Source organism: Gopherus flavomarginatus, chromosome 2 (assembly GCF_025201925.1).
Source record: "Gopherus flavomarginatus isolate rGopFla2 chromosome 2, rGopFla2.mat.asm, whole genome shotgun sequence".
Lineage (NCBI taxonomy): Eukaryota > Metazoa > Chordata > Testudines > Testudinidae > Gopherus > Gopherus flavomarginatus.
The window spans coordinates 192,829,838-192,848,300 of record NC_066618.1 but is presented as its reverse complement, the minus strand read 5'-3'; the positions used below and the strand labels follow the sequence as shown (position 1 = coordinate 192,848,300).

The window sequence follows — 18,463 nt, the reverse complement described above, 5'->3', positions numbered from 1 at the left end:
ACCACCTCACACAGCTGTACTAAATTGGTAATACCTAATCCCAATGAAGCTTGTCCTCACACCAGAAACAAGTCTCAGTCTTTAATGTACACAGCTCAGACATATACTGGAAAGGCTGACAGAGACACACTGCTCCATGTCTTAGGATCATAGATCCTTGAATTAATTCTGACCTGAAGTATAACAACAATTGCTGAAAAGCAAGTATAAATAACCTGCTAAATACAGCTATACATTTTTTGACATTCATACTGCAGAATTGATTGTACTGTTACTTCTAGCAATCCAACATGCTAAATCACAACAGGATATATGCTATCAGCCCTTTGTTTAGGAAGAGATGTTAGGACTTTGAGGTCAAATGCCAAGCTCAGGAGAGCAGTGCTGCAATCACTGTGCAACTGATGCAGCTGAAACTCCTCATTCTCGCCATCCTGAGGGGATACTGCTTGCCAGTCACCTACAGTGGGATCCACACTGACACATACTCGAAAAAGAAATAACAGTTACTTACCCTACAGTAACTGTGGTTCTTTGAGATGTTGTACTCTGTGCGGATCCCATGACCCGCCCTATGTCCCTGTTGAGTTTTGTCACTGATTTCAGTGACAACAGAGAGACAAGATGAGGAATGTAAATATCCTGGGACTGAGATGGCTACAACTTCAGTGACAATAAGACAGTTTCCATATAGAGAATAAAAGTGATCTTTTTACCTCTTTCATCCAGTTAGGGTTGGCTTAAGTAACTTCATAAGCCTCTGATTTGACAGCTCATTTCTGTGGTCTTAACTGTTCACATCAGTTGATGTTTGTGATTGTACATTTCTACTTTTGGTTACTAGTTTTGGCTCTTCCATTTGAAGGTCTTAAGTTACTCAGTTTGAAGATTTCTCAGTAAAAAGAAACATTACTATTTTTGTGTCTATGACCACCCTACCTAAGTTAAAATAGGTGCTACAGATTATGTATGGTGGCAGCCATACTCTCACTGTCATAAGGAGAGATAGGCTCTGATTTCTGAATTCTTCAAGAGTCACAAACAAAGACAGTGACTATTTCAGGGATAGGTAGAGACCTCAGATCTAGATTTTGCTGCTTGGTGGTTACCTTCTGAGGTTTGCCTACAACATATAGGGATCATTTCTGACTCCTCAGTGCTATATATTATTACTTAATAAGAGTTTGTATCCTTCTCCGTAACCCTTCTAATCCTCCTTCAGCAACCTTATCATGCAATTCTGCTTCAGCAAGATGTTGATTCATTCATTGTTGCAGAAGTAATGGAACCCATTCCATCTGATCTGCAAAGAACTGGCTTCTATTCCAACTGCTTCTTGATTCTTAACAGGTTGTTCTCACAAAACTTGGTTTTCTTAAGGAACTGTATTTTAGAAAATATCCAGGGTAAACAACTTCTTTCCTTTACCAGGACTGAGTCCAGGACCTTGTTTTTGAAGAACAGACTTTCATTTAACAATCCAGCATTTTCACATCCAATCCAACAGTCTCTCACAAATGATCTCTGTTTCATGATAGGGAAGAGTTGCTATTTATTTCAGATGCTCTTTGTGGACTAGCTACAGTTCTGAGGATATTTATAAATCTCTATCAAGGCTCACTACTTTGCCACCGGAGACTTCAGGCCTCTCCTTAGCTGGGTGACTGGCTACCAGAGACCAAATGCAGACAGCTTGCTCTGTAATTCTGGCATAGTGTTTTATCTCAAAAGTGGGGAGTGGAGGAGAAAAAAGCAGAAATCGATCAACTGCTAGCTCCCCTCCTTCCCCACAGCAAAGAGGGGTGAGGTGTTTCATGCTAGCCGCACCTCATGGCAGAGTCCAAACCCTCAGAGTTTAAACGCTGACACCCTGTGATGGGGTAAAAGGGAAAGCCTGCCCTATACCACTCCTTGCTAGCCAGGCATGGCTTTGCAGTACGCTGCCTTAGTGCCTGCTCAGGTTCTTTCAGTTAATTATCCAGACCAGATTAGTTCAAACATATAGCCCTTTTTTGAATGTGATTATTAATTTTTTTTTTACAGAGTGTAACTCACTTTTTTAGTCGCTCAAGCTCACACCCACTCTGCATCCATGTAAAAGTCCTGGTCAGTTTCATTCCCCTGTTCAGGAGGCCCCAGCCCTCCTCCTGGAGCAGGCTTATACTTTGAACAGTCCCTCCATCCCCAGCTCTCCTCTTTAGAGCTGAAGTTGTAATTTAGACAAGCTGCAGAGCCTCAGCCCACTTGTCCTCCAGCTGGCACTATTCCCCAGTAAGTCCTTTTGACCCCAGACTAGGAAGGCTCAGCAGACAGACCCTCTCCTACTGCTGCCTCCCATTCTGAGGGAAGGCACAGAGTATATTCATTCTTTTTCCCCATAGTTTGTCCCAGTTGGTTGGGAGAGAAGGGACCTCTGCCCCACCCGTTCTGCAGGCCCTTAAAGAAACCACAGTCTATGTCTTAACTGTTCTCCCGGGACCATCTTCCTGTCTCTCAACACCTAATTCTGCCTTCCCTCCACTCTAAAAAATCCCAGAATGTATAGATGTTGACTGACCACTACTCATTACTATTCTTAAGGGGACAGTCACTTTGTGATACATGAGCTAATCTAAATGAAGCATAAACACCTCACTCCGAAGATGATCTTCCTAGTGTTTAGCACTTCAGCCAGAAGAATAAGTGAGCTTCAGGCACATATGGACAAACCTTCTATACGACATACCATGGGGACAATGTGGTGTTAAGACCTCACAAAGTTAATTTTTAAGATGCTCTCAGATTTTTATCTAAAGCAATCAATCAGCCTGCCTGTCTTCTTCCTGAAGCCGCACTTGGCATTAGGAGAAAATAAATTATATACGCAACATGTATCCAGGCCACTTCTTTATTACATTGACAGAACGAAACTTGTTCAGAGTGATGTCCTTTTTATTCTGAGCCATATCTGGGCATTCTAAAGGTCAGGCCATCTCTTCACAGACTCTTTTAAAATAGCACCATTAGTTCCCATCTTTTATATATACAGATGGGTAGTTCTGAAAGTCTATTCATTCCTTCTTGTTACCTACCCTTAATACTAAGTGTTATTTGAAATGGTAAATCCTTTATACAATGTGATCCTAATTCCCATGAGCCAATGGTCTCTCTCTATTTTTTATACAAGGGTAATTTAAAGACAATATTAGACTTTAATCTATCTTTCTTGGGAAAAAATTGGAAGGAAGCTGATACTGGTATATCTGACACATAAATTAATAGTGATCAACATAGGGTTTTTTATGGAAAACTTTACATTATGCTGAAGTAATACAAGATTAAGAAAGAGAGAAGTATTTGATTTTCTTATATATAACTTATTATAAGAGGTAATCTGAATGAAAGAAAAGATTGTCACAGGATAATGATCTCTTAGTAATTCATAAATGCAGAGGTAATGTCAAAATATTTCCAAAGCTAGAACAATTGATCTAGGGATAAATATAATGGGTGAGTTAATTTGGCCTAATGACTTTATTTCTAATATACCAAATTAATTGTTTAGATTTACTCATATTAACTGATAAATACTGGCACTTTAGGTTGACAGATGCTCACTATACCATTATTTATCTGTTTTATTCTGACTGACTTAGACAAAAAGTTCCATTGTGCACTTCACCCAAGTAGAGTCTACATTTTAATGAGTTCTCACTTAAATATTTAATGAAGACAAGGAAAAAAAATCTAAACTAAAACTCAGGCTATCTAGAATAACAAAGTTTCACAGCAGAGTGTTAAAACAGAAAAAAATGATGATGAAATGGATATACCAGCCATATTACATTTATGTTAAACAAGAAAGAAAAGCCTTCCAAGAGAGAGACTCTCTGTTGCAAAATGATATTTTGATTTTACAAAGTGAATTGTCTACACGAACATTTAGTTTGTGGCAAGTCTATGTGTAGTAGCTAGCCATGAACTGTCTGCGTGGCTCCAGCTGATACGCACAAATCGTTCTTGAGTGAGCTTTGATCTATCTTGCTTTGCTAACTAAATGTTTGTAGACAAGCCCTAAGTTGTCTAAATCTGTCATCAATACGACCCTGAAAGGTCCTGTTTGTTACCGCACTATACCAAAACAAACTTGGTAATGTACATTAAACCAATGGTTCTCAACCAGGGGTACATGTACCAGGTGGTATTCAGAGGTCTTCCAGGGGGTACATCAACTCATCTAGATATTTGCCTAGTTTTATAACAGGCTACATAAAAAGCACCAGCAAAGTTAGTACAAACTAAAATGTCATACAGACAATGACTTGCTCTATATACTATAGACTGAAATGTAAATACAATATTTATATTCCAGTTGATTTATTTTACAATTATATGGTAGAAATGAAGCAATTTTTCAGCAATAGTGTGCTGTGACACTTCTGTATTTTTATGTCTGATTTTGTTAAGCAAGAAATTTTTAAGTGAGGTGAAACTTGGGGGTACCCCAGACAAATCAGTCTCCAGAGAGGGGTACAGTAGTCTGGAAAGGTTGAGAGCCACTGCATTAAACAATTGGATTTTTACGCATATATACTATTCCAACGGTTCTCAAACAGTGGATCGAGACCCCAAAGAGGGTTGTGACCCCGTTTTTATGGGGTCGCCAGGGCTGGCTTAGACTTGCTGGGGTCTGGGGCCAAAGCCTGAGCTCCTTTGCCCAGGGCCAAAGCTGAAGCCTGAGCCCAAATGCCTGGGGAGGTGGGGCTCGGGCTTTGTCTTTGTCTTTGTCTCCCCCACCTGGGGCAGCGAGGCTCGAGCGAGCTCAGTCCCCCCTCCTGGGGTCATGTAGTAATTTTTGTTGTCAGAAGGGGGTCGCGGTGCAATGAAGTTTGAGAAACCCTTTGCTATCCCAAAGCTCCAAAGAACTTACATCAGTCTATCAAGAACAAGTCGGAAGAGAAATTGGCTTACAAAGGGCAAACTCTTTTCTTCTCTTTATTTAACTGTATATTTAGCAAGTTTTAACAAGTTTACAAATCCTTGCCATTTAAATATCAAAAATAAAACAATCATTACAACAGTTTAGCTTTTGTTTCAAGAGACATAATACAGGAATACAGTAATCAGATCTTTCTATTTAACAGGGTGTTAACATACTATGCAGTGAACATCATTATAATACCTATGTCATTTCTAGTGATTTTATTAAACTGAGTGAAATCTCTATGTACACATATTTAATAATCCAAGTATATCTATTAAATGGTAATAGTAAAAAACAAAAACAAAATTGGCCAGGTATGCTGGTTTCTTTGCAGGTGAATGTACTTTGTCTGAGTTCTGAATAAAAGGTAACCAAATATCAAAGTGTATCTCTGTCATCTATGTTGTTGCATATGTAATTTGTGTGTTAATTTTTCCACAATAACCTCCATATTTTTTGAACCATTCCTCAATGGTGGGGCACTTCAAGTGCAGAAGGTGGAGGCCCGCAAGGATTTTAAAAATTAATACTGGCCACTCCAGGCTTGTATTAAACTCCCAAGGTTACAGCTTTTCTCTGACCTTGGATTCGTAGATGCTGCCACCACCCAAGTGCAGAACTCCATTGAGAGCCCAGGAAGGCGCACTTGGGAATTCCTTCCTGTAGGGTACCCTCAAGCCCTTTTACCCTCCCCCACCCCAGGGAAAAGCTGAGAAAGAAAAAAAAAGGAGGGGGAAATCAGCTGTTGCCACCAGCTAATTAAACAACATGTGCACAAACCTCGTAAGACACAAAAATCCAATTCTGTTCTTAAAAATGGTAAATTTAATTAATAAAAAAAAAAAGAAAGAAAATACATCTGGGAACTCAGGTTATTGCTAGATTTTAAAAGAGCAACTACAAGGATCAAGCACCAAGAATAGCTTTCTTGAGGTCAATCTTAAAGGTCACAAGCAAAACAAAAGCACCTGGGGTTAGCATGGAGGAATCCTAATCAGGTCTTCCTAGACATTTCCTGATCCACTTACGTATCTGGGGTTGAAAATAAGTAGTTTCTAGGTACGATACTGATAATTTTTTCATGCCTGGTCCAAGCTTCTTACAGCATAGCTGCTGCCCTCTCCAACTCTCTCTGGGAGAACTACCACAAACAGACAAGGGGAGGTTTTTTTCAATTTTAAAAAGTTCTAGCCTTCCCATTGGCTCTTTTGGCCAGGTTCCCACTCACTTCCTTTTACCTATGCATAGCAGTGAGACTTTTTAACCCTTTACGGGTAGAGCAATTAGAGAACAGAAACTAAGAGGGATTTTATAGCTACTGGTTAGGTGGGTGTCCATAAAAGGTAGCTACCCCCCTTCATTTATCACAGTCCTCTGTTTATATTATTGCATATGTAATCCATGTGTTAATTTTTCCACTATAACCTCCATATTTTTTTGAACCATTCCTCAATGGTTGGGCTATTTTTCTTTTTCCAGTGAGAGGCTACCAATATTAAGTGATTACTAGCAGGAGAGAGTTTAATTCTTCATTTCCTTTGGTGTGACCATTTCCACTAGGAAGCCCCAGAAGGGTTATCAAAGGATCATTTGGTAATAAATATCCAACAATTTGTGATATTTGGTTACAGATTGCATCCCAGTATTCTCTAATGACTGGACATGTCCACTATATATTCATAAAATCTCATTTTTCACCACAATTTCTCCAACATTTATACCCATTCAGTCTATAGATAGATTTTTAACCTGACTGGTGTGAGGTACCATTGAAACAGTATCTTAAAGAAATTTTATTTTATTGTGCTACAGACTGAGGTTGCTGGTCCTCTTTTCCAGATCAAACCCATAATTCTGGTGGTAATTTGTCTATCAACATCCTTTCCCCAATGTGCCACATATGGACTTTTTTTGTTAGAAAAGCTGTCTGCAAAGATTGATAAAAATTAGGTACAATTTTTTGTCTCCTAATTTACCACTCACTGCTTCTATTAAAATTAGCTTTCTGTATAAAACAGGTTTTATTAGAAATTGAAAAACATATAACCTGCCTTGAAAGTACTGGTACCAGGGAAGTCTGGGCCAGTTAAAGATAGTTTTGATCTCTAAATCAGTTAGAAAAGTTTATTGACAGAATAGCTGGCCAACCATGTGTATTCCATCGCTTTCCCAGTCTTTGATGCTGTATGGTTCATGATTTAGGTTAAGATCTGCTTAGTTGCTCTGGGTCTCATTGATGAGGGAAGAGAACAGAACTTATCTCTAATTTTATCTCAAACACCGTTTAGCCTTTACTAATGGATGTGTCAAATTTCTGGAGGGCATGACTTTTTATTAATCCATGATAGCATAGCAATGTTTATACTGTCTCAATATTCTTGCTCAATAGAGATTCAGTGTCTGGCTGGGTTAGAGCACAAACTCTTTCTGAAGATCAAATATCTTTGGTAATTAGGCAAAAGGGGTCCTATAAACTTCAAAAAAAGACATAAAATGTTAATAGATTGATGACATAAGTTACAATTATTGCTAAGAGTGAAAAAAAATTCTTTATATATTAAAATGTTCAATACTGGCTTGTGCAATTTTTGTAATGTTTAATTACACGCCTTTAACTTTATACATATATTGAACTTCTTACTGTGTAATTAAATAATATAACAATGGACCAGAACTTCTCCTGGTGCAAATTGATGTAGTTCTACTGAATAGAGCTACAATGATTTATATTAGCTGAATATGTGGCCAATTATTTTTTTTTAAAGTATGCTACTGTTCTCTGTGGGTTGTGTGGTACTTTAAGATTTATGTGGTTAAAGCACCTTTAAGTCTGGAACACTATGGGCTGGCATTGTTCTAAACAACTTGCAGTTGGAAGCAGTTGTGGGTGGAGCTGGGTTGGAGAGTGAACTCAAGAATGACGTAGGGCTGGATGCAGCTTGTGAAGAAGACCCCCTCTCACTTTGCTAACTTGACTCATTTTTGGTGTTAACTTATTTTTCTTGTTGCTGTTGCTCTAACTCAGTTAAGATCGTTATAGATTATTTAAGTCATATTTGGATTATTGGATTTTGGGATCCACTACAAGAAAATCCGAGTGGATGTCTTTGATGGGGTCCAATCTGAAACAGCAAGGTGACTTGTGCAGCAGCAATGAAAAGAGCTCTTTGGTTTAAACGGAAGAAAAAGAAAGATAAAAAAGGCATGTATGGAAAAATGGACACTTTGCAATTGGATAAAAAAAGGTGAGGATTTTGAACGCTGTTTGCAAAGGCTGCAGCAGTATTTTTATGCCAGCAACTTTGAAAATATTTTGCTTTTTTAAAAAGATAGATTTTCCCAGCCATAGCTGGAAGCTGAAAAGAGAAATTTGAATCCTGAAAGACTTATGTTTCACTCATGACCTCAGTGATATAAATTATGACTACTTGGTGTATTTGGGGTAAATTGGGCTTCTAAAATACAGTTCCTGGTGGAGAGGTGTGAGTTTCACTTAGTAAACAAGAGAGAAGGATAAAATATAACTGACATCCTAGCTAGTCTCAAAAAACTGACAGCAACCTGTTGTTTTGTTAACTCTGCAAGCATCACAAATCCAGATGTCAGCAACTGAGTACTACTGTATTATTACAACAGCTGTTTATCATCCATAAGGGAGCACAAACTACCTGGGAATTCCTATAGAAGAGTGGAGCTTCACTCTACCCCAACATGCTTCTTCCTTCTCCAACGCACATCCTATGCCAAGACTGGGGAGGTATGTGTAAGAATGGTTCTGCTGGCTTTACACCAACTGACAATTTCTCTCTACTGAGAGAATTCTATGCTAGACGATTGTGGCCAAATTATGTTCCCGTTGCACTGCTCAAGTAGAACAAAAGGGACAGAACTGGAGTTGAGAATCTGGCTCATAATCATAAAAGCTATAGGATGCCTCCAAATTGATCTAAAATAAACCTGTTTGTTGTTACCATCAGTTATTATAAAAGTAAATGGTCCTTCATTAGCAAAGAAAAATGGTCTTACTACCATTTCATTCAGGTGATCAAAACAGTAGTTTGTATCTATGAAAAATCCATAGTTGATGAAGTTGGAGCCTCCCTCCCCTTTTCCTCTTCTCTTCTTCATCTGTCTGCAACTTTTCCCCTTACTCCCTCTTCTGCTGCTGTCCTAAAAGCAGTTTACTTCTGAGAAGGGTAATTGTGACATCACTGGTGATTTGTGGGAAAATGACTTCATGACTAAATAACTTCTCCCTTCTTCTTATCCTCCACTTTTACGCTTTCTTGTCATTCTCATTATTTAATTGCTATTCTATTTTTTAAAGTCAAATTAATTTTAGGGCTAGGGCAGAGAAGAAGACATGTAGACTTAGGCCACAATCCTGCAAAGTCTTAAGCATGTGCTAAAAGTCAATGGGACTGCTCAAAGTGCATGAAGTTAAGCACATGCTTACAATCTTTACAGAATCCAAGCCGTAGTGCTGATTCTACAGGGTGCTAAGTTAAGCACTTCCTGAAAGGTAATGAGTGCTAACTCTCACAATTTTAAATGGGAGTTGAGGGTGCTCAGAACACTTCAGGATTCCACATGAAATGACAAACACACTATAAGGATGTACCAACTAGCTATTTTATAGATAATTTTAATTAGATTCTTTGTAAATAGTCCAATTTTTGAATGCAATAACTATAAAATATTGTCTGAAGGTTAGACAAACTCAGCAATTCAATTATAATGCCTAAAGGTGAATTTAGAAGACAACTAGAGTAATTTTTCTAATTCATTTTATAGTTTAACACAACAATTATTTGGAAAACCAGGTACTATTTGTTCTATTATGCTTTGTTACAACAAAATGTATAAATATTAGTTATGTGGGATTTATTGGCCATTGTGCTTTTGGAAAAGTTTGTGATTCTAAGCAGCTACAGTGTTTTACTATTGACTTTTATGAAATATTAGACTGTAGTCAGTGGTTTGACTATAAATATATAATGTAAATCAGTTACAAAATTTCATCTTTTCTGGTATTGGCAATAACAGACTTTGTTATGCAGATATGGTATAACTTTATCAAGTATGATACATTTTCCTTTTGTTGTTAGCTTGTTTCCTTTACACTTAAATGGAGAGGTCCGTTATTGACCTCTTTTTGTTTCTACACCATTATCGAATATATACATAATAGATGATCGACCAAAATTGCAATGTAGTAGAAATTATTAGTCTAAAAATGTTATCGCAATAAGTTTTCAAACTAATAAAGTGATAGTGTACTTACTGGAACATTGAATATGAAGATCATAAATTTCCTTTACCTTTTTTTTAAAAATAAAAGTGACTGATAACAATTTTGGTAAATAACTGAATATTTTATTAGTATTTACTTTTTAATATGAATTCATTGTCTACTCCTGTTAGACTTTGACAACTTTTTATAGGACTTGCTCAACCGACAGATTTGTATATGGTCTGTCTATAGCTGCACTGAGTGAAAGTCCAGCCCCATTGAAATCAATGGCAGAATTCCAGTTGACTTAAATGGGGCCATAATTTCTTCCATTTGGGTATATTTAAAAAAAACACCCTAATTATATTAATTAATTTATAAAGCAGTTGAAGATGAAAGTGATACACAGTGAGTCAAAGTGTTGTTATTTCTAATAGAATAATATCATATTTATAGTTTTTCTTTGAGTATTTCTTGCCTTTGTTTGCTATTATCTATTTGCACATTGATGTCTTCTCTTGTGTGTAGATATCAGAGCGTGATGTCCAAGTTCCATAACCAGAGGATGTCCTCCGTATGTGGAGAGGCTAGTCATTGTAAACCGTCCTCCAACTTTCAGAGTAGCAGCTGTGTTAGTCTATATCTGCAAAAAGAACAGGAGTACTTGTGGCACCTTAGAGACTAACAAATTTATTTTAGCATAAGCTTTCGTGGGCTACAGCCCACTTCTTCGGATGCATAGAATGGAACATATAGTGAGGAGATATATATACACATACAGAGAGCATGAAAAGGTGGGAGTTGTCTTGTGCACTCTTCTTCCACATGAATTATTGTTTGCAACAGTGTTCCATGATCACAATGTGGAGAGGAAACCAAGCCAAGCAAGAGCATAGTTGCAGCAATTCTGGATGAAATAGAGAGTGGCCTATTGAGCCTGGTCCAGGATCTACAATCAAATGAAAAAGGAGGCAGATGCAATGAAGACTCTTCAGTTTACTTGGTGTGTTACTCTCTTTTCCACAGAAGCGTCCTCTCTGTACAGACATAGTTTTCAGCTGCTGGCAGTGCTGATCACCCTGCATGCATCTAAAAGTGCGTGAGCTACCATAGCAAAGGGGTGTCAAGAGATCAGCCATGCTATCACACCTGGTCCACAGGAGTGGGATTCCTCCCTCGAATATCAACAGACCTTAGAGTTGGTACTGTGTGTTGTTTCCTATCTGAAAATGTGGCATCTGTTAGCTGGAGATATAATCAGCTAGTTCCATCTGTTACAGCCCTCCAAGCAACTTTAACAGTAATGACATCTCATTGAAGGTCTGGCAGAGCTATCTGCGCTAGCACATACAGACTGGAGGTTAGTGTATTCTTCTGTTAGTCACTAATAATACAAATGGCTGAGTTTAGCTCCCTGTGGACAAGCTGAGTGTGATGGCTGCACCCCTAGCCTCAGAGCAGTATTCAGCTGGAGCAAACATGAGGGCCAAGATAGATGTATGAAGGAATGAAGGGTCTGCTCCCCAGGAAGTTCCTGATAGTTTTCGTATCAAGGCATTACAGGCAGAGATCTTTTTTTATCAGGTATTTCAGGTGGGGCTGGTATGTCAGGCTAGGTCAAGTTATACTCCCAAATATGTGACAACTGGAGGGAATAGCTGACCTTGGGCATAGGTCAAAATAGCTTGATTGGCAAAACAATTGTTTTGACGGAAAGTAGTTGCCGTTTTCTTGGTAACACTGAGACTTATGGCTTGTCTTCACTACCGTGCTAAATCAGCGCCGCTGTGATTGATGCAGCAGTGTCAATTTAGCGCATGTGGTGAAGATGCACTACATTGATGGGAACGCGTTCTCCTGTTGATGTAATTAGTCCACCTCAACAAGAGGCAGAAGCTATGTTGGCGGTAGAGCATCTCCAGCCAACATGCGCGGTGTAGACACCACATTAAGTCGGTAAGTTATGTCGCTCAGGAGGGTGGGTTTTTTCACACCCCTGAGCGACATAATTTACATCATCTTCAGAGATAGTGTAGACAAGCCCTTAGTCTCCATTGCTAAAAGTCAGTAGGCAGAGTATCCAGGTCTTCGCTAAGTTTCCCTTCAAACCTCTGGAAGTCATTTTCAATATAGTCAGTCAGCAATATCCGTGACATCTGTACTGTTGATGGTGATGTAAGTTCTATGTTTCAACTTCATTAAAAAAAAATCTCTTGTAATAGCAGGAACTATAATAGTGTCTTCATAAATGTATGTCTGTATCTTACAAATAGATACTGCATATCTCTACCTCAAAAGAGATATCTATGAAGAAGATATATTTTTCTGATAGGTCGCATATTCTTCAAAAAAACAAGCTTGATCATAGACTTGAGGGAAGACCATAGCTGATGCAAGAGCATATGTGGACATGGGCAGGGAAAATCACCTATTTGGTTAAAATTGTTAAGCATACAAACTATCAAAGAGTAAGAATGCTGAAAATCATTTTCCTGGCCAGTTGATCTACACAATAATAGATCCCTCTCTGTGCTGCCTTTCACCTCTAATCACTGTATTACTACATAGTTTGATGTCTCCATCACATTGAATTCTCCTCACATTTCTTAATGTCTCCCATTAGTTTAGAATAGCCTCTTGTGAACTTTCCTTTTAATTTGCTGCAGACTTTTTATCCTGAAGTGGACTCAGCCAATCAACTTTATCCATGCATTCTTTTTTTGGGAGGAGATATCATACTATGAATTAGTTACATAGTATTTGCACAATGAGTTGTACCGGGGAACCATATTTTTGGGTTCCTGGTTACTAGTTCAGGCAGAGAGTAAGCCATGTGTGGAAACAGTTTCTACTTAAAGAGCTTGGACCACCAGTTTTCTCCTCCAATGGGAAACAGTGTCACTTGACATGTCATAATCCTATTGGCTGCTGGATGTGGGTGGGCAGTTGATAATCCTGCAGATGCAAATGAGGCTTTACCCAACATCCCATGCAAATAAAGTCAGGGTTGCTGGGTGACCACGTGGTGTTATTGATGGGAGTGAAATCAGAGCCCTCCCTCTTCAGGATGACGTCACATGATTAGCTCAAAACCTAGTGACAGCCACCCCTTGTGCCCACTCAGAAGGACCAGAACAGGAGGGGAAGGGAAAGGAGGTAACAGGTGAGTCAGGGGGACCCATGTAGGATTCAGCCCCCCAACATCTTGCACCTTTAGTACCTAGCCTCTCCCTAGGGATCTGATGGAGGGAGCCAATAGGAGCCTTGGGCAGACCCTCTCCCTATTGGTCTGCTGCCTGGTATGCAAATGAGTGTAACGTCACTTCCTGGGATAAATCGAGCGCCATTTTCTCTTTCTGGTTTGGGCTGGATAAGGAGCCGGCGGAGGCGGATGGATGGGAGTGGGGTCCTGGGGGCTCCGCGCAGGGGCTGAGGCGGGCCAGGAGCTGGTGATGCTGCCGTCGCCGCCGTTCTGTGACTGAGAGCGGGGCGCAGCGGGCGGCCCTGGGAGGAGGAGCCGGCGGGGAGGGCGGGCAGGCGGCGGGGCTGGCTTTGTGAGGAGCGGGAGGCGGAGGCTGCCGCGCGGACCCACGCACCGGGGAGGCGGAGGCGGCGGCGAGGAGCGGGCGAGCTCCCCCTACAGCCCGGCCGGGTAGGTACAGGGAGCGCCCGCCCAAGCGCGGCAGGGCTAGTCCGAGCGCCCGACACGGACGGCGCGGCGCAGCGACTGTGTCCTCGGGCAGGCTGGGCGTGCTGCGCCAGGCGCGCCGGGGCACGGGCTGGCCATGCCTCCTAGCTGGGAGCGGCAGGCGCCCGGGAGGCGGCTCTGCCCAGGCAACCTAGGGCGCTCCGAGTGTGTCTATGTATATACACCGCCCCAGCCCACAGCATCCTGCCCCAGCGTGCATTGTACCTGCTCCATTTACTCGTCACCCCCACCCCCATACTCAGTACAGTGAGGAGGATGCCCCCGCACAAACCCACCACTCTTCGCTCCGGGGGGGGGGCGGTGTCTGCACTGGCCCCAGCTCCCCTGGGGGCACAAAAGGTTTAAACTCCTTGGGACTTGCAGAGTAGGATACATCCACTACATGCTGAGTATCTGGTACCCACTGGGAGGTGGGTGGAGGGTGCTTCCTGGATACCCCGCATGGACTTGATACCAGAGAAATTCCCTAGATTCCATTGTGCATTCTTGACCTCCATTTTGAATAAGCCAGAGTCACATCATCATTGGAAGCTGCAGGTCACATGCTATTTCTGAGCATGTGTAGTACAAAAGTAGGGAAGAGGTCAGCTGAGGTAAATAACCAAAGTAGGAGAAAGGTTAGGCGGTTTTGTAACTCTGAGACAAATAAGGACAGTGAGCATGCCTGGAATGTTGTACTGAGCACGTGTGAGCATGTGCAGTAGATCTGCTTGTCTAGAAAGTTCTGAAAGGTGAGGCGGAGGGTGCTTCCTAGGTACCCTACCCTGCATGGAGTTAGAGCTTTTCTTCCTGCTTCTGTCCTACCTGTCCCCTCCTCCCCTGCTTTCCTGCCATAGTGTAGTACAGAAAAGTGCATGGGGTATGTAACTCTAACAAAGTAATAGAAGGGATACAGAGTACTTCTAAACCCAGGGAGTGTGCAGTACTGAAAAACACTCCTGCAGGCAGTGGCAGGGTTGAATCTCAACATACACTTGTCGCCTGATCTGTTTGTTTTTGTTTTTGTTTTTGTTTTAAACTCACAGTAGTTAAAACCCACATCATCCAGAGAAGGAAGAGAGGTTAAAGGAAAGATGAAAGGATTGAGTTAGTTGGCTGCCTTGTTCAGAGTGTACTGCCTCTTGTGCACGTTCCATAATGACTGTGAAGTCCTCTGGCCGTCAGACTTCAGGTAACACAGATGGGAAGGACAACCTCCTCATTCCAAAACCAAATCTCCTCTTTAACCAGAATACTGAGGGAGTATGAGCCATGCAAATGTACTTCCCCAACCCTAACCTGTACTTTTGTTCAGGACAGCTCTAAGAATAGTGGAAGGGAGTAGGCGGAGCCCATCTGTAAACTTGGTGGTTTCAAATACATTCTAATGACATAGTTTTGTAATGTGAAAATGAGTCGTAGCTAATGTGTAAATAAATCAGGGTTGTCATAGGGCCTGTCTGTGTGGGAAAGTGATAGGCATATCTAGTAAAATAAATATTCATCTATCTTTGGGGCTTCTCTACACAGGGAATTTGACTAACATGACTATAGGGGAATAACTATAACACTGAAGATATTCTAGAATAACTTCCCATATGGACACTCAGTGGAGTGTCGATAAGGCAAGTTATTCTGGAATAGTTATCCATTATAGCAATACTAGTCAAGTTCCTTGTGTAGAGAAGCCCTAAAAGTTTGTTTTTAAAAGTCTCTTCCCTCCTCCTCTCTTATCTGGAGAGCTGCATTTTGAGCTAGGGAGAGACTTCCGTGTTTAGAATATGACAGGAAACCAAAGTTAGTGTAATGAAACTCGTGGTGTTCTCTTTAGTTTATCATACAGAGAGTAACCCTAAGGGAATATACACTCCAGAATAACACAGCTATAATTTTAAATAGCAGTTGTTTTGCAGGAAAGTTTAAATTTGATTTCCTCTCCATGCTTCAGAACTAAAGGAACAATTTCCAATTAAACAATTTCTTAGACTGATGTGTATTCCAATAAAATGTTCATCACATACTGCTTGAGAATATAGTATAAACTGTCTTAAGTTATGACTAGTTTCCAATAAAACAGCTGTTAGTATTGAAATTGTTTGCTGTTTTCCTTAGCTAAGGAAAACTGTTTCTCATTTGAGGGGTATGCTAGTAAAATTACAAATTAACTTATTTTAGCTCCTTTTAAGTATTTTTATGTATTGCCTAAGTACCAAGTTAATGCTTACTTTCTTTTTCCTTCAACTGAAAAAATGCAGCTGGATAAAATTGAAGCTCAAATGTGAACTGAATCTTGTGTAATTTAAAAAAAGTGCCTAATACAGTGAAAATATATAAAATCAACTGACAATTACAAGTACACTTGCATTCTAAAGCAAGATATGGGAAAAATCTTTCCTTTATTTACAAATCAGGACCAAAATGCAAAATTCTGCATTTTTCTTGTGACAGTTGGGTACAACAGATGTGATTGTTTGACGTTGTGATAGCAGTTTCAGGGTAAATGCAAAATCTTGATCTGAAGTCCTCACACGTAAAGAGAACGAGTCCATCCCCAGATATTTTTCTTAGAATTCAAGTGTGTGTGTTAAACTCTGTGGAGTTGACATATATTCTTTCAGGTTCTATAAAGAATGACCGAACCTCCCCTCCCTCCAATTTTTTTATTTTTCCAAAAGTCTGCTAGTTCACTTTTAGAAAATATAGTTAATTGAAGAAATCAGACTTTGCGAACTTCAGTTATAGTTTTTGATTATCCGCTTTTTTGCTTTAAATGTGAAGGGGGGAAAGAGTGGAGGTTATACAAAATAGCGTTTTCTTTTGCAATTGTCATCTGTACAGTAGGTGTGCTCTATCTTATTTGAGCGTCTTTATATTAGTCTATATAAATTGGAATGGAACTTGCCACATCTATATCTCCAACAGCTCATGCACACTTTAAAGGTGACCTGCAAAAAGACTTTCTGTACAGTTGTGTATATGCCCTTTTTTGCTGTTGCTATTTTTCCCTTCTTCTGTCTTACCTTTTGAAATAAGAGGAATATCAATTCTTGTCTGTCCTTATTTTGGTGGAGGACTTGTAAAGAGTCTGAAGATGAATATTGTTAGCTCACATATTAATTGAAGGGTTGAGATGTTGAGAAATACTTTCTTTTCCAATATGTTAGTTGTTGAAAATTTTAAATGGGTGGGGAATCTTTAAAAAAACAAACAAACAAACAAACAAAAAAAAAATCCCCATACCTTCTTTAACTGTCTGACTAAAAATTATTTCCTCAGTTGCTCAGCTCTTAGTTCTGTATACCTTCTAGGCTAGTCAGAAGCCGAATTTCCAATGTAAATATCAAGCAGGGGGAAAAAATTGCGTAAACCATTCAGCTTCTCTCTGTAGATCATAAATCAAACGTGCAATTTGTTCTTCATTCTCAGGTCACTTTTTTTTTCAAGGGGTGAAATTGTTAATTTTCAGCTAATTTTTTTGGATGCACAGAAATGGTTTTCAAGCATACTAATTTTGGTTAAGTGTTTCTCTGATTCATAATATAGTATTTGAACTATGTTGCTTGGAACAGTGTTTCAATAGTAAACATTGTACTGGTAGGAAGAGCCTGCAGTCTTGGTGGTGTCTTCTCTTGGTTGAAAAGCAGATCATGTTTGCATGACTTAATATGGAGAATTACTGTTCATGCGCTATAAAATAGTGGAGAAAACCTCATGCTGTACTCAGGTCCAATACAGTACTGTTATTGAAGTATTCTTCTAGTCAGACAATATTTAAAGGAAAAAAGGTAATGGACAAAATACCACTAAGGGCTATGTGAATGATCTAAGGACAATTCATGTGTCAAGACTGCATGATCAGCAATAAAGATAGCAAGTACTGTAATCTCTTATTAAGATAATGATTTGTTTGGATTTTGCACTTAATAATGGAATACTTTTGGAAACTTATGTGAATTATGAATTTTTGGGAGCTGTTTACATCCAGAAGTAACTAAAATAAACTTTGCTTGGTAATAGTTTTTGTCACTCTGCTCCCAAACATCCAGTAGCCAAAATGGTAAGACAAACTGTCATTTTCATACAGTGTATCTTACTGAATTTGCTTTGTTGGACTAGTGTTGGCTTTGGTTGGCAAGAAAGTGGTGGTTGCTAGCAAAAGATTGGCAGTAGTTTAGGATGCAACAAATAGAATGTTTTGGTTAAAGATTGAAGGCTAAAAAACCAAAACAACTAATAACATGGAAATAAAAATGGATGGATAATACATTATTCTAGCTGTGAAATACTGAATATTGTGAATTGAGAAAATGAAACTGAGGACTTGGAAAAACAAGCTCAAAAAGTTGGAATTCCTGACTTACGATAAAAGAAAATGTGTTGTATATTTTAAATCGATTATCAAAGTGTAGATTGATAATTTGAAATCTTGCTTCCAAGCATTGTGTTAAGACCAGTGGCATATTTAGTACTTGTGGAATGTACATTTCTTGGATTGAAGAACTGCATCTTGAAAATTGGAATATATAAAGCCAGCTGTGTTCAAGAATATTGTTTTATCTGGATTAAGAATCCTGAACTT

General features: G+C 39.5%; 1 protein-coding gene across 2 annotated transcripts in view; it reads left to right on the top strand.

Moving 5' to 3' along the window:
* The first annotated feature begins 13,567 nt into the window (after positions 1-13,567).
* The window catches only part of ADNP2 (ADNP homeobox 2), a 31,553-nt gene continuing 26,657 nt past the window's right edge, over positions 13,568-18,463 (top strand). Inside the window, exons 1-2 of one of the 2 annotated variants that reach the window (XM_050941796.1) lie at positions 13,568-13,848; positions 14,931-15,076. The gene's annotated coding sequence lies outside the window, so the exon portion shown is untranslated. The remainder of the gene's footprint in view (positions 13,849-14,930; positions 15,077-18,463) is intronic. The other variant, XM_050941797.1, reaches the window with a different exon arrangement.